Source organism: Narcine bancroftii, chromosome 9, assembly GCF_036971445.1.
Source record: "Narcine bancroftii isolate sNarBan1 chromosome 9, sNarBan1.hap1, whole genome shotgun sequence".
In the NCBI taxonomy this organism is placed as follows: Eukaryota; Metazoa; Chordata; class Chondrichthyes; order Torpediniformes; family Narcinidae; genus Narcine; species Narcine bancroftii.
Window position 1 is genome coordinate 94,496,369 of NC_091477.1, and position 17,106 is coordinate 94,513,474.

General features: G+C 40.5%; 1 protein-coding gene across 1 annotated transcript in view; it reads right to left on the minus strand.

Moving 5' to 3' along the window:
• Positions 1 to 11,092: 11,092 nt before the first annotated feature.
• gmps (guanine monophosphate synthase) overlaps positions 11,093 to 17,106 on the minus strand; it is a 59,173-nt gene continuing 53,159 nt past the window's right edge. Inside the window, exons 18-19 of the transcript XR_011344192.1 lie at positions 11,639 to 11,790; positions 11,093 to 11,186 (exon numbers count right to left, since the gene is read on the minus strand). The gene's annotated coding sequence lies outside the window, so the exon portion shown is untranslated. The remainder of the gene's footprint in view (positions 11,187 to 11,638; positions 11,791 to 17,106) is intronic.

The window sequence follows — 17,106 nt, forward strand, 5'->3', positions numbered from 1 at the left end:
TTCAAAATAAAAATCACTTGTCAAATACAACCTCCAATTTCAAAACCAGTGCAAATGTTCAGCAGAAAGAACTTTTAGTTTCTGAATGGCTGAAGCTCTGAACTTGGGGTGCATTGGTGAACCCAAGCTCTGGGTCCATGCGATACAGCAACAACGTAATCGATGAGCATCGAAAGCCGCAGTGAATAATCGTCGGCGAACCTGACAAACAAGTTTGAGGCCACCGCAGTGTCAGGCTTCCTTATGAACCGAGTCCATAGGTTAAGGGCATTGGGCTGGGGTGGGGAACCACCAACATCCTCCATCCGCCACAATCGTTAGGCATAAGCCTTCGGGGAATTGGCCGAACTTCGATGAGATCGTCACGCCATCCCTAAAAGGCATTTGGATCTACTGTAAACTCCCCTGGCCCTTCAATTTAGAAAATCTCAATTTATGACAACAAAAATATAGAACATGTCTAAAATGCCCCGAATTGATCTGATTTATTTTTCGGTAAAGAGGAATAAAATGCGAGAGAACCAAGTAACGACAGGTGCTTATTTCATTCAGTGAAAGTGATGTCCGCAAACCTGAAAACTAGATTTTCGTTTGGAAACAAAGCAACACAGGATTTGAAGGAAATCTTCCAGTACCTGGCCTGTAAACAAAACATTTATCTTTTAACAAAATTAATTAACGATTACAAAACTGTTCCAAACGAATCATAATTTCCCCTGATAGAAAAATATAATTAAAATACCTTTGAGCGTGAACTAAACAATTAACTTTGTGCAATTGTTTACTTCCAATGAACTGTTCGGAGAATTAACAGTAGCCAGACATTATCTCAATCTCTGCTCCAGTTGACTTCATCATACCCGATGCTTTGGTCATGTATCTTCATCTTTGGTTTATAAAGTAAACTATTTAACCTACTGAGTTTCTCCAGTATTGCATTTTTACTTTTGCTCCAACGACTGGTGACATCTTAGATTTTCTCAGCGACAGTTTTGATATCTTCACATTTTCTTTATGTTTAAAAGGCTGATTTCTAAACGAACGTTCCCAAAACAAACCAGGTCGCTTCGATCTTTAATCCCTAAGGCCACGTAGCAAGTTTATATGTTTACATTACAGCACAGAAAATAGGCCCTTCTTGTCTGTGCCAAACTATTATTTTGCCTAGTCCCACTGACATGCACCCAGTCCATTGCCCTCCCATCCATGCACCTGCCCAATTTTTTCTTAAAATTGAGCCTGCATTCACCAATTCAGCTGGCAGCTTATTCCACACTCCCACTATTCTCTGTGTGAAGAAGTTCCCCCTAATGTTCCCCTAAACTTCTCCACTTTCACTCTTAACCCATAATTTGTATCTCACCTAACCTCAGTGGAAAAAGCCTGCTTCCATTTATTTTTTTCTATACTCATAATTTTGTATTCCTCTATCAAATCTTCCCTCGTTCTTCTATGCTCTAGGAAATAAAGTCCTAACCTATTTAATCCTTCTCTGTAACTCAGTTCTTGAAGTCCCAGCAACACCTAGATGATTCACACTCTATGGCTGTACCCCTGTGAAATAGTGGACTAAAAAAAAGAAACAACATGAGTTGTTTGAGTTGGAAAGTGGGTTGCTCACTATTAAGTATATTACATAGACATCTTGAGTCTTTGCTGATTACCACTGTCATCCTCCCTCCACTAATAAAACAATCATCCTTTCACATTATTAATTATGTGGGGTAATGATAACTTCCTACATTCAGAAAAAGTTTCATCTCTGTAATCTTGAGATTTATGTTACGGTTTGTCAATGAAAGCATTCCTGGGCTGTTTTGGCCACAGATGACAAATTATGGTACCAAGTTAAACCAGATTTCAGATTTTTTGGCAGAGTATATTCATGACATCACATACAAACCTAAGATTCTTTTTCCAGCAGGTAGTGCAAAAAAAGAACCTGTATACAATGTACACATGTAAACAAGCAAAGAAATGCAAACAAACTGTGCAATACAGAAAGAAAAAAATAATCAATAAAATGCAAAAATAAGAGTTCTTAAATAAGTTCCTGATTGAGTTTGTTGTTGAGGAGTCTGATGGTAGAGGGGTAGCAGCTCTTCCTAAATCTGGCGGTAAGAATCTTGTGGCACCTATACTTTTTTTCTGATGGTGGCGAGAACAGCACAGTTGGTGTGGCAATTAGTGCAACGCCTTTACAGCGCCAGTGATCGGGACCGGGATTTGAATCTCGCACTGTCTGTAAGGAATTTGTACATTTTCCCCGTGTCTACATGGATTTTCCCTGGGGGCTCCATTTTCCTTCCACTGTTCGAAACATACTGGGGATGTAGGTTAATTGGGTGTAAATTGGGCAGCATGGACTAGAGGGCTGAAATGACCTGTTACCATGCTGTATGTCTACATTTTTTTAAAAACAGAGTGTGTGCTGGGTGGTGTGGATCCTTGATGATTGCTGCTGCATTCTGATGGCAGTGTTCCTGTAGATATTCTCAGTGGTGTGGAGGGTTTTCCCTGTGATGTTCCAGGGAGTGTAAATGACAAGTATACAAAAAAATAAGGAAGAAGTAACATCCATCCGCATGCCAGAGAACCACTATATCCAACAAGAGAGCATCAATTTCTACATGATAATAATACCATTATCAAATCCCTACTCTGAACATCTTGGGAGGTTACTAGAAAAGTAACTTAATTGGCTATATAAGTGAATCAGAGAATGGATATACTCTGGCAAATAGCTCAAGTTCTGCTTCTCCAAAGCCTTTTTAAACACTACAAGACATGTTAGGATTGTGACAAAATACTTACGAATTTTAATATCATTCAGGACAAAATATCAACTATTGTTTGATTACCATTCCATCCAACATTTTAAGCATGAAGGAGCTTTCTGGTGCCATCTGTGAAGCCCAGACTTCACACCCTGATGGTGCCATGATGGTTGCTGGTGACTTCAATCACGGCAACCTGAAAAAGGTCTTGTCACGCTTTCAACATCATGTGAACTTCACCACTAGAGGAGACCACACCCTGGATCGGGTGTACACCAATACCCCTGGTGCATCAAGGCTGTACCTCTCACCCACCGTGGTTACTCAGATCACATACCTTTCCTGCTAACCCCAGCATAGAGACTACTGGCAAAGCAAACTAAGTCAGTTTGCAGGGAGATCAGGACGTGACCGGGGGTGGAGATGCACATAGAGTGTTTTGAGACCACAGACTGAAGCTGTTCCAGGGAGGTGGCCATCTACAACAGTCATGTAAACATAGAGGAGTACAGGAGCTCAGTGACTGGCTACATCAACAAGTGCATCGAGGATGACTCTGAGATCAACTGCTTCACAACCAGAGCTAACCAGAAACCATGGATGGATGCAGAGGTCCAGGCCCTTCTCAGACCTTGTGATGCTGCAGGACAGGGGATAGAACAGCATTAGGGCTGAACTCTCCTATGCAATCCAGAAGGCCAAGTGTGGGCATGAACAGAAGATCCACAGATAGCTGTGCGATACCGGCGACACGAGGGACATGTGGCAAGGGATCATTAGGACAACGATGCCTCCCTTCCATACAAGCTGAATACCTTCTCTGTACAGTTTGATGAGAACAGGATAATGCCAAAGGAAGTTCCATGTTCCCCTGATGAACTGGCCCCCAGCATAGTCGCAGTCCAGGTGAGGAGAACCCTGCCCAAGGTGAACCCACACAAGGCGGAGGGACCAAGCCACGTACCTGGTTGAGTACTGAAGGACTATGCAGACCAATTGATGGAGGTTTTCATGGACATCTTCAACAGTTCACAGCAGCAGTCCATCATTCCCGCAGGGTTCAAGACAGCCACCATCATTCTGGTACCTAAGAGAGCGACAATAACAAGCTTCAATGACTACTGCCCTGTGAAATGCTTTGAGTGTCTGGTGTCTCCCAGAGACACTGGTTCCATTTCAATTTGCCTATAGAAGAAACCATTCTACAGTTGATGCTATAGCCTTGTCACTTCATTCCGTCCTGGCCCACCTGGAGAACAACGCGTCTGTTCATTGACTTCAGCTCGGCATTTAATATGATTATTCCCCAGAGGCTGGTGGAGAAGCTGTCCTCGCTGGAACTCAACACCCCTCTCCATAATTGGATCCTGGACTTCCTAATGGAAAGACCACAGTCTGTCTAGGTTGGTAGCAGAATATCAAGAACCATCATGCTGAGCACTGGCGCACAGCAGGGCTGCGTGCTCAGCCTTCTCCTGTTCATGCTACTGGCCCACAACTGCATCACCAGATCAGGCTCCAACAGTAGATGGCCTCAGCAGCAACAACGATGAGTTGCACTACAGAGAAGAGGTGGAAAATCTCGTAAAATGGTGCAAGAGTAACAACCTAAGTCTCAACGTGGATAAAAGAATCTGGAGATAATCATGGAATTCATGAGAACCAGGAACAACAACCCTCCACTACACATCAACAACTCTGTAGTAGAGAGAGTGCAGAACACGAAGTTCATTGGAGTTCATTGAACTAGTGACCTATAGTGGACACTCAACATCTTCTCACTTGTGAGAAAAGCTCAATGGCAGCTGCACTTCCTGAGAAGACTGAATCGGGCAAGGCTACTGGCCACCATTATGTCAACCTTCTGTAGGAGCTCTATCGAGAGTATCCTAGCCGGCTGCATCACAGTGTGGTAAGGTTGCTGCAGAGAAATGGATCAATCCACAGGACCATAAGAGTGGCAGAGAGGATCACTGGAGTCTCACCACCACCACCCCCCCCCACCCCCAACATCAATATGATCTACCAGGATCATTGTCTGAAGAGGGTGTGCAAAATCGTTGAGGACCCCTTCCACCTTGCACACAGCATCTTTCAGCTGCTCCCATCGGGGAAGAGATACAGGAGTATCAGAGTCAGCGCCACCAGGCTGAGGATCAGCTTCTTCCCACAGGCCATGAGAATGATGAATGAGCAAAGGAACTGCTATCCAAGACTTTCATTTGTGCAAAAGAATACTTATTTTTATAGATATAATACTTGTCCTGCATGTGCATTATTTGTCTGCATGTGTTATGTCTGGTTATGGGTCTGCACGTTTTGCATCAAGGACCAGAGAATGCTGTCTCATCAGGTTGTGCTTGTACAATCAGATGACAATAAACTTGATTTTTTTCTCTCCACCAATATTTTGGCTGCAAATAAAATTACAACATTTAATAGGTAGGTACTATATTTAGATAGACCAGCAAACAGGCAGGGAATAAAAGGATATGGGCCATGTGCAGATAGACGGGATTAGTTAATTTTAAAATCATCTAGGTGCAGACTTTGTGGGCCAAAGACCCCATGCTGTACTTTTCTGTTTCTATTTATTTCTTCACTATGCCAGTGATTTTGGTGGAATACACAAACACAAGGTGGCACTAGAGCAACAATTAATAGGCTCGAACAAGGCCCATAAAGCAGTTTGTAATCAAATGAACACAAAGAATTTTAGGTGCTCTATTCTTGAGTGTCTTCCTGGAACTGTCCCAAAATCCAGATATTAGTAACATTTCATGGGATCAGCTCTCTGTATTTAAAGGGAATATATGTGCAAGTAATTATCATATATACTTGTGTAATCGTCAAATTTTTTGCTCCACTTTTTCGGTGCCAAAAGGGAAGAGGGACAACTTTTAGATGGGTCAAACTTTTGATCTCATGAGGTACCTGTGTCATTCAAGGCATTGAGTGCTCGGATGGCTAGAACTGGGTGGTAAGTCCGCGACCGGGGCATCAGGAGTTCACATGGGCGGATGGCCAAGGCAACGGGAGTTCAGATGGGAGGGCAACCAGGGCAAGGATCTGCAATTGGGAGTTCAGATTCGTTGGTGGGTGGAGCTTTGGGAATTTGGATGAGCAGGTGGCCATGGTGAGGATTCGCAGTCAGGAGCTCAGGTGAGCGGGGCATCAGGGGTTCGGATGGGCGGGTAGCCGGGGTGAGAATCCGCAGTTGAGAGCTTGGATGGGTAAGCAGCTGGGGCAAGGGTCCACAGCTGGGAGTTCAGAGGGGTGGGTGGCCGAGATATCGGTTGCTCTGGAGGGCAGGCAGCCAGGGCATCAGGAGCTTGTATGGGCAGGTGGGCGAAATGAGGGTCCGCTGTCGAGGCTTCAGGAGCTTGGATGAGTTCGTGGTCAGGGCCAAAAATAGGGAGGTTGACTTATACATGGATAATATAAAAGCAGCCAATTTTTGGGCCAAAAACAGGGGAGGTTCACAATTACACAGTGTCGACAATACACGAGGATGTAGGGTAGATTAGAGAGTAATTTGTGCTGTATAAATGAACAGGAAAGCTTCCAGTTTCAGATCAGATTCTTTTTCCTGCAAACAAGGCAGAATTACCACTTAATGGCAGTGCAAAAGGAACTGACTCAATGAGCACGTAAACAAATAAAGAAATATAAACAAACTGACTCTGCAACAGAGAGAGAGAGAAAATCAATTAAGTGCAAACGTAAGAATCCTTCAGTGTCCCTGATTGAGTTTTTGTTGAGGAGTCTGATAGTGGAGGGATAACAGCTGTGCTAAACCGAGTGGCACCGATACCTCTTTCCTGATGGTAGCAGTGAGATCAGAGCGCATGCTAGGTAATGTGGATCCTTGATGATAGCTGCTGCTCTCCAAGGGCAACATTTCCTGTAGATGATCTCGATGGTAACAGGGTTTTACCTATGATGCCCTGGGTTGTGTCCACTAACTTTTGCATGGATTTGAGCTCAGAGGCATTGGTTTCCCCATACCAGACGGTGATGTAGCCAGTCAGCACACTTTGCACCATACATCTGTAAAATTTGCCAGAGTTTCCAATGTCAAGCCAAATCTCCACAAACTCCTGAGAAAGTAAAGGTGCTGACATGCTTCCTTCACAATGCAATTTGTGGTTTGGGACCATGAAAGATTCAAATGATCTTTTTTGATGATTACCCAAGGCACTGTTTGGCCATCATAGGTGCTATTATAAGTTTCATTTATTTTGAAGAACCTATTGAAGGAGCAGCCCCCAACATGATCTTGTTAAAGACAGCCAATAAATTAATCATGAGAGAAACATGATAAGGCTGCAGACACTGTGATTGTAGATAACACACCAAAATGCTGGAGGAACTCAGCTGGTCTATTCAGCATCTCTAGGAGACAAAGATACATTCATTTTGGGCCTGAGCCCTTCTTCAAGGAAATATCAGAAAAGGTAGAGGCAGGATATACCAGAAAGTCTCAGAATTCAAACAATGGGGGAGGAATCCAGACCAACAAAAGGTGTTAATTGGATGTCAGAAGAATTTTTTATGTCTGTGGGAAGCAAGGGGGTAGTTTGTTGGTTATATGGAGCAAATCATGCTACAAGCCTACACAGGCAATGCCCCTCAATGTCCATGATGAGCTCGTTGACTTTATTCACTTTGCTGCCAACTTCCATCCCAACCTCAAATTCACTTGGTCCATCTCTCGCAACACTCTCCCTTTCTTCGCTCTCTCTGTCTCCATCTCAGGAGACAAACTATCGACAGAGATCCTCTATAAACCCACCAACTCCCACAGCTACCTTGACTACACCTCTTCCCACCCTGTCCCCTGCAAGGATTTCATTCTGTTCTCTCATTTCCTCTATCTGCATCCAGGATGAGGACTTACATGCCAGATTATTTGAGATATGGATGGTGGTAGAGGGAAAGCCATGTGGTTTGAAGAGGACATGGTTTTCCCTCTACCACCATCAACTTGGTGCTCATCCACATATCCTCCATTACCCACACATCTGCCTGGTTCCTTCCACCCCACATGCAACAAGGACAGGATCCCTCTTTTCCTCACCTACCACCCCACCAGCCGGGATTGCTCCCTCGGTGACTCCCTTGTCCACTCCTCCCTCCCCACCAATCGTCATCTTCAGACCAACTGTGACTGCAGGAGATGCTCCACTTGCACCCACACCTCCTTCCTCAGCACCATTTGGAGCCCCAATCCTTCCAAGTGAAGCAACAATTCACTTGAGAATCTGCAGGGGTCATCTACTTCCGCTGTGGTCTCCGTTACATCGGAGAGACTGAGCGTAGACTGGGAGATCGCTTTGTTGAGCACCTCGGCTCTGTCTCCCAGTGGCCACCCATTTCAATTCTCCATCCCATTCCCTTGCAAATATGTCTGACCAGGTCTCGTGTACTGCTAGACTGAGACCACCTGTAAATTGAAGGAACACCATCTCATCTTCCCACTGGACGCCCTCCAACTGGATGGCATTAATATTGATTTCTCTGCCTTTCATTAAACCCCGCATCCCACCCCTTGCTTGCCCCATCTTCTCTCCATTCCCTGTCTCCTTTTCACACAGATGATAAATTCTACCTAGTCCCTTATGACATCCACTTAACTCCTTTTATTGGTCTAGATTCCTCCCCCATTTTTTTGAATTCTGAGATATCCTACTTCTTGCCTTTTCTGATTTTTCCTTGAAGGGCTCAGGCCTGAAATGTTGGCAATATATAGATGTTGAATAAACAAGCTGAGTTCCTACAGCATTTTGGTGTTTTTACGATAAATGAATCATGACTAGAGTTTCAGTGGGTGGCTGTCAATACTCCACCATTCAACTGCCAGTCTGCTGCAGCCTTAATCCAGACAAACTACATTACCTAAAAAAACCTCAATTGCCTTCCATAATGTTTGGGACAAATACACTCTTTTTCCTTTATTTGACCCTGTGTTCCAGTTTTAAATTTGTAATCAAACAATTCACGTGATTAAAGTGCACATTCCAAATTTTATTCAAGGTCATTTGTATATGTTTTGTTTTGACAGTGTAGAAATGACAGCACTTTTTAAACATAGTCCCCTCATTTCAGGGGACCATAATGTTTGGGATATTTGGTTTCACATATGTTGGTGATAACTCAGCTATGTTCAATTGCTTCTTTGATGCAGGTTTAAGAGACCCAGGCTTGATCACCTTTTAATCATCTTTGAAATCTGTAGTTGTCATTTTTCATCATTTAGCCTTCTCCTCACTCCACAGCATGAATAGCCATCTGTTTTGCCCGTGAGAATAATTTATTGAGGTGATGAAGGGCCCTGAAAGGTGGTGAAACATTGGGTTACCCTATGGATACTTTGTGGGCGGCTGAGCACATTTGGGTCTTGCTTTTTATGGAGAATGCAGGGTTCTGGGCCTGAGCTCCTTCATCAACTCATTTCCTCCCTTATAATGCAAAGTGCAGTAACTTGAGTAGTACTGCACAGCAATACTAAGGCAGACATAAATGCAGTAACTTTAATCAATGTAATTTTGCGTGCTTAGAACATTAATAATGTGATGGAATTTGCTATCATATCATAATCAAGAAGTCACAGAGATAGAGAGCAATGGGAAAGTGTAGGACTTTTGTTAAAAGGGGAGTAATTGCAGTTGGATGAATTAGTTGGCCATCTAAGCCAAAAAGTGGATATCTGGGAATGTCAAAGGCCACAGAATATGACAAACATAGTCAAGACTCCTATGGGCACCAACCTCCAATCTATTGAAAATATCACTACCTCAAGAAGGCAGAATACTCATCACCTTGACCACAGTCTCTTTTCGGTGCTACCTTCAGGCAGAAGGTACAGAAGTCTGAAGTCCAACATCTCTAGGTTCAAGAACAGATATTTTTCCAAGTTATCTGGATCTTGAGACTCCCTATTCTATCCAACTCCAACTATACACTACTCCAGGACCACCAAAATATGTCTGCAGCACTGAAATGTCACTTTATTTCTTGACCTAATGTAAATATTTATTTCTCCGTCCTTTCATATTTATTGTCTGTTTTTGTGTCTTGGGATATTGTGGTAATATTTTTATACTTCTGTAGTTGATGAATCTGATATTCCGGTGTGGCTGCAGCAAATAAGAATTTCAATGCATCTGTAGACTGTGCTTGTGTGTCTGATTATAAACTCTCATCTCATCTATTTTTCTTCTTCTACAACCTCCTCCTGCTTCATTGCTGATAGCAGATGACAAGATTGTACGAGTAACAAACCCAGCGCCAGTGTTATGCCATCTTATATAACAGAATGGTAATTAATGTCAGTGCAATGTCCATGTATGCATGAGTTGTGCACCAGAGTTCAAGAGGCATTTAATCAATAGATAGAGCCTCCCTTTGGCTTTGTTGTAGTGGCTCTAATGTAGACAATATAGTGGTTCCCCAGAGCAAAAGTATTATCACTACTGGGAGGGTCCTGGACTTTAACTGCATTCATTATGGTCACCCACAAATTTTCAGTTTTGTCATGTGACATCCTCAAACAGTGATGAACAAGGTCTATGGGTTAAAAAGAGGAACCCTTCAGTCCTTGTGAAGTAACCTCATTTCACCTTAATGGGCTCATCATTTTGACTCATCCTATCTCAATCACCTTATTCCATACATCCATCCCCCACCTTTTTTTCCTGCTAAAAACCTACATGTTCTTCTTTCACAGTTCTGATTAAAGGTTGTAGATCTGATAGATTGATTGTTTATCTCATCACAGATGCTGCCTGACTTGCTGAGTTTTACAGTATTTTGCTTTTCTTTCTTATTTTATGTGATGTTCTCTAGCTCTCTGCTAGCTGCAGTGCTCTGGAGCAGATCTTGATACCAACATCTTTGCTAAACACAGATAGCCCACATTCTGTTCCTTACTGTGATCCCAATGGAATTGTTCTCCAAGCACCTACAACCTCTTCTTCCTTTGCAGCACCTTCTCCTTCTGCGTGTGGTCTCTGCCCTTCAACCTACTCTGCACCATGCCTTGGAGAAACTGAATGTGGAGAAACCTTGAAACAGAGAAAAGTAGACAGCACCTGACACATCCCTGCTCTGTGAATTTCAACAACTTTAGAGGACTTCAGAAAACAGCAAACGCTTAAAGGATTGCATTGCCAGTTGATATACATCAGCAACTAACTTACAAGTAATAATTAATCTTTCTAAAGATCAATTTTTTCTTGTTGATGACTTGTTAATGTGGAAAAGTTAAGAGGGTATGCTCACTGCAGCTTGAAGATACACCAATATCATAGTTGGCCACAAATCAGTGATGTCATTTGCTTCAATTCATTTGGTATCAATAACACCTCGGAAATCCATACCATGAGGTGAATTTTGTGACGTCAATATCTATATCAAAACATAAGGATCCTAATTTTTATGCATTTGAGTTATATAATTGTACAGTAAATAGTGAATAGTTCATATACATTTTAATTAAGATACTGATACCACTTGGGGAATGGACTATATGGTCTGAAGTAAAGAAAACAGATAAAGGCAAACTCTAAAGTTGGATAATGATAAATATTCTTCAGATGCAGATTTTAATCTTTCTCAGGGTAGGAGAAATTACAATTTGTGAACTATATTGAGCAAGAGACTTATGAAAAGGGCTTTAACCACTAAAAATATTACCACAATCAGATAACTGCTCATGCTCCTCTCATTTATGTTATTTTACCCATGATCTTGCTAATTTGTTTGAAAGTTCATTACATTATATTTCCAGTTCCCAAAAATATCAAAACACAAACAACATTGCTCATTGTTTACTTCATTAGTTTTATCCTATGACTTACCACAATCAGATATCTTTCTCATGGTAATCACATGCTTGCAGTTACTTTTGACAATAAACACAATATTTGCTTCATATATTCAAGATTATCGATGTTCATAAGAACAGAATTCACAGTCCACAAAAACATTATTTCTTTTAAATTCAAGATTGCTGAAAAGTAAAAGAAGATTGTAATCTAATATAAACTTTAGCAAACAATAAGTTTAATTTATATGTACTGTGAAAGTGATATTCTATTCTTAATTTATTTTTGGTCAGATTAATCGTATAGACATATGTTATCAACTTGATTATCTTAGATATCCTTCATTTATTGGAAAAGTGGTACTGATTAGCTAGTCCCAGCATCCAAACTAATGTCTTATCATTCCAATGGTATTATGGTGTAGCCTTCAAAGTAAACAGCTCCTCCAAAATTTTGTGGCCTCAGGATTCTTCAATCAGCCATGGGACATGTTAAGATATCTCAGTAGATTCTGCAACTGGGCCCTTGTTGAGGTGGTACTGGCACATGTAGAAAAACTGACATAAGGCAAAGAAGAAGCTGTTTCTCAAGGTGGCCAAAAGCCTAGTGAAGGTTTAAAAGAACTCTTAGGATGAATGCCAAAGCTTGCTCTTGACAATGTACAACATGTCATTTCACCTTTTGCATTCAATTCAGGCCTTAATAAAATAACATAGCATTTTGGAAAGAAAATGCAAATAAGAAGGTCAAAGATAGAGGACAAAATAGCAAATATTTCTAATCCAACTAGATATGTATTTCCTTTTGGTGCATATGTGTGCTGGTATAAAGGAAATCCATACCACAAAAAAAGACAAGATGTGACAAATTTTGCTTAATTGAAATTGTTAGGCAATTTCTGAACTTGAAATGCAAATATAAGCCGAAGAATAACCAAGAATCTAATGTAAATTAAAATAGCAATAAAGTTTTTTTTCAGCTCCTTGGCTGTATTCTAAAATAATTTTCCCAAATGTAACCACTGAGTGCTCTTCCACAGAAAGTGGTGATGTCATTTTTCACCCAATACAAATACATATCCGAATGAATGTAATGGCAAGTGATACACAGGCCAAAAGCTTTTTGATATATTTTGGTTGGGCTTTGTCATTGAAAAGGCCAGGGCACTATTATGGTTTAAACAAGAATACATGAGAAACACAAGGAAAACCCAATGACAAAATTAGTCTGTAAGTGTACCAATAAATGTATGAGAAGCATTTCATATAATAGAAGAATAAATAACAAGAGAAAATAAGTTCATAGTTGTCAGCTCATACAATGGGTGCATTCACAAACTTTATAAACATCACCAAAAGAGCAAATGAAATCATAATCCCAAATATTGAAAGAAAGTTAATGCAATTCTCAATGGTTCTTCAAAGGAAAGGATTCCAACTCATTTATTATGCATTTATCCTTCTTCTGATTTGACCAGTAATCCACAGGACACAGAATACATTCTGAGAAATACAGATAGAAAATAGATTATAAATAATTTTAAAATTATCCTTTATTTCAGCAGTATGGAAGAAACCAAAAACTGGAAGGGAGCACATAAACTTGAGTCCTAAGGGGGTCAAAGACAAAGGTTGAGAATCGCTGACAAATTTATGCCAGCTTTCAGTGCCAGTCTCTTACCCCCAGCCTCCAATTTTCCAGTAACCTACTTTCTCTCACATGCCCTTCAACTCTGCTACCTGATTCTCCTGCCACTCATCACAGCAGGAGTAAATTATAGTAGTAAATTAACCAGAATTTGTTTAGATGAGGGAAAAACTAAATCAACTATGGAAATCCCATGTGTTTATAGAAAGGATGGTCAGACTCCCAAGGTCAGAATTAAACCCTCTGCCTCCTTCACTCCAAGGAAAATAGCCAGAGCTCACCGGAGCACTGTTCTGGCACCTCAGGTAGCAGCTCCAGCACCTCGGGGTCACTCCAAGCACTCATGGGGCACCTTCCTTGTTGCCATTTTTGGTGAGCTCAGGCGCCTAAAAAATTAGCACTGCACTCGATTCCAAGTGTGACAAAACCAGAGTATTGTAAAGTTGCAACATAACATCTCAACTCATGGCCACGTGGCACTGGATTGTATACATCACCATCAGGATCTACTACATGTTCTTGGATTACCCAGGAATGCAAATATAATCTTCAACTTCTTTTCTTGACTACAAACCATTTCTTAAACTATTTTTTCCTTATGTGGATGAACAATGTTACAGCCAACTCCCAGCTGCCAAAAATTCACCGCTTTCTCTCTTATCTCTTCTCATACCCTTTTCAAGATCATCTCATTCACGACACCTGCCAATTCTCCCTCTTACTCAATTTTACAGATGCTTTCCATCTTTGCAAAAAACTAGCGTGTCCTTCCAATACCTCTCCACATTTTTATAGCACTGAAATTTGTCTGTTTTTGCCTTGCCATAACACAGTTCTTAAAGTGAGAACTTTTATACCATCATGACAAAGGTATTGTTTCCCTCATGATCCATCTTGACCTCTCTGAACCTTGGCTCAGCTGAATACATGATCTTTATCTTGTATTTCTCCACCATTCTCCAGCTGGATGTGACAATATCTGCCTGGTTCCATTCTTACCAATCCAGCTGTAATCAGAGAAGCAACTGTAATGATATCCCTTCCAGAACCATTATCTCCATTCCGCTGAAAAATTACTTTTGGCTGTCGCTTATTTCTCATCTACTTCCTGGACAACAACATCTGTAAATGCTGCATCATTCTCCACAGATATGCTGACAGAACCAATCTCTACCTCACTGACATTTCCTTTTACTTCTCTGCTTGTCTGACACCAACACAGCTGGCAGAAGAGGTGCAAGGAATGTGCTTCTGATCCTAGTAGATTTTCCAAGGTCTGGATCATTTGTATGATTCTAACCTGAATTTTAATCTGTTTGATTGTGTTCTGTGGAGGTTGATATATTTATTTAAGAATTGAAAAATCAATGGTCTTTTTGTCCTTGAGTAGTTTGTACTTCTCCAAATGCTCATAGATCCTATACTGGTCTATAATTCCCAGGATTCTCCCCATTACCTTTTTTAAACAAGGCGACTGCATTTGATGATTTGGGCTGGATTGGGGGGGGAGGGGGTGGGGTGGGGGTGGCGGCTGGCTGCTTGTGGGCAAGGGCTGGGTTTGGGGGCTTCAGGGAATTCTCTTTTGACTGAAAGAAGCACTTCATTTAACTTTCTGCTAATGTATCTCTGTTTTATGTCTGAATGAAGTGAACTTTGTGTAATATTGCACTTTATAACTTGATAATTGAATTTTGATCTACCGGGACCAATGCCTGAAGAGGGCGCACAAAATCAGTGAACCGATGCGGACTCGAAAGGCCAACATAGCCTGTTTCTGCTCCGTAAATGGTTATATGGTTAAGAAGGCAGCCAATTGAATATTATTAATTGTTTGCAATTAATTATATTTCCTTTATTGTTCTTTAAATCATTTTTATTCCCCCTTCTTTGAATAGTTAGTACACATCAGCTTCCCTTTCTATCACAGAAATAACAACATTTACATTTCCATATGTAACATATTTACATTTTTCATGTATTCACGTGAAGAGTGTACATCAAATAAAAGTAGTTTATATTCACTTGTTTAAAATTTGTAATTCAGGACAGTTGTATCAAGATTCCAAAAATAGGGGAGTCGACTTTTACACAGTATTGACTATTATATGCGGTGAACTGTTTTCTGACAATTCAAATCAACTCATTGTACCTGTCTTTAGGATTTCAAATTTGGCTGACTCCAAAACAAATATTTTTTATAAATATATACAATTACAATAAAGAAATCATTTGATAATGGCAGATTATAAAGGAAATGTGCCTAAATTACAGGACGAAATCAAATGAGACTATTAGTTATAAGGGGACATTATAATGGCCACCAGCATTAAATTAATAATCATAATATGTGGAACCCAGAGAGAAACAGTTAATACTGGCTTTCCACTGATTGCAACTTGTTCTTATAATGAATTTTCAACAACTTGTTTGCTGACAGTTAAAAAAAAATTAAATTTCCTGCAACAAGATGGAGAATACAAAACTGAGGAGTATAGACAGAGTAAATGCAACTAGGCTTTTTTCAACTGAGATTGGGTGAGATACTATACAAACTAGAGGACAAGTGTTAAGGGTGAAAGGGGAAAGTTTAGGTGAAACATTAGGGGGAACTTCCTCCCACAGATTAGTGGGAGTGTGGAATGAGCTGCCAGCTGAAGTTGTGAATGCGGTCTCAATAACATTTAAGAAAAATTGGACAGGTACATGGATGGGAAGGTTTATGGTGAGCAATGTACAGGCTGCAGGTCAGTTGGACTAGGCAGAATAATTTGGCACAGACGAGGGCAGAAAGGCCTGTTTTATGGACTGTAATGTTCTATGGTTCTAAGTGGATAATGGATTACCATGCTTCTATCACATTATCTTTATTAACAAACTGAAAGGAATTTCATCATGTCAGATTTGAGTAAAAGAATAATACTTTAATCCACTGGCAGCTGAATACTTATTAACAGTACCCTTGGGATCTCTGACTTCCTGATTATCATGGCATTAATAAATACACCTGCATAATTTCAGACATGTTGCCTGGAAATTAATCTCTGGCTGGTGGTCGTTAATTGCAGCGGGACCATATTGTATGGTTTGTCTGATATGGATTTTTACTAAAGTCAAAAGAATTGAATTTTAAAGTCAGAGAGAAATGTACTGTTTTTACGATATACTTTAGTGCCACTCACCAGAGATGAAATTTGAGGCAACATTATTCTGCTTCTTCTTCATGCTCCAGTTAAAACCGGTAAAAGTTCAATTATATTCATTAACCACAAAAATCAAATCCTTTTGCATTTCTAAAGTTCATATTATATGTTCATTGTGGTTTTTTCATAATTTTTTTAGGATTTAGGCATTACCAGCAAAAGCAGTATTTATTCACGATTTATGGTCAAGGACAGAAATCAACTCTCTTATTGGAGATGGTCATCGGCTACATAAAAATGTCTCAAATGTTGCATTAGTCTTGCTGCTTGCAGGCATGGACTATCTCAATCAATCCTGAGGAATTATGGAATGGAATCAAATATTATATAGTCACTGTTATATTGACAGTAATTGGGCCAGCTACATTCTTGATGCTATTGTGGAACAGTCGACATCAGCCTTGAAAACTAGTGAATGTTTGTGGTCAGTAACTAGTGTGAATAGTCTGCCAAACAAGAACTAGTGAAACATACAACACAAAAAATAATTGCCAATGGTTCCATCTCCATCTGAGCCTAGTTTTTTTGTTCACAATTAGTCAGTTAATCTCTGCTAATCCCTGCCCCATCGCCACTGTTAAAACTTTCACAATCAATTCAACTAGTGTTGGTATCAGAATACAAGGGTTTACTTGCTAGGCCAAAAGGGCCTGT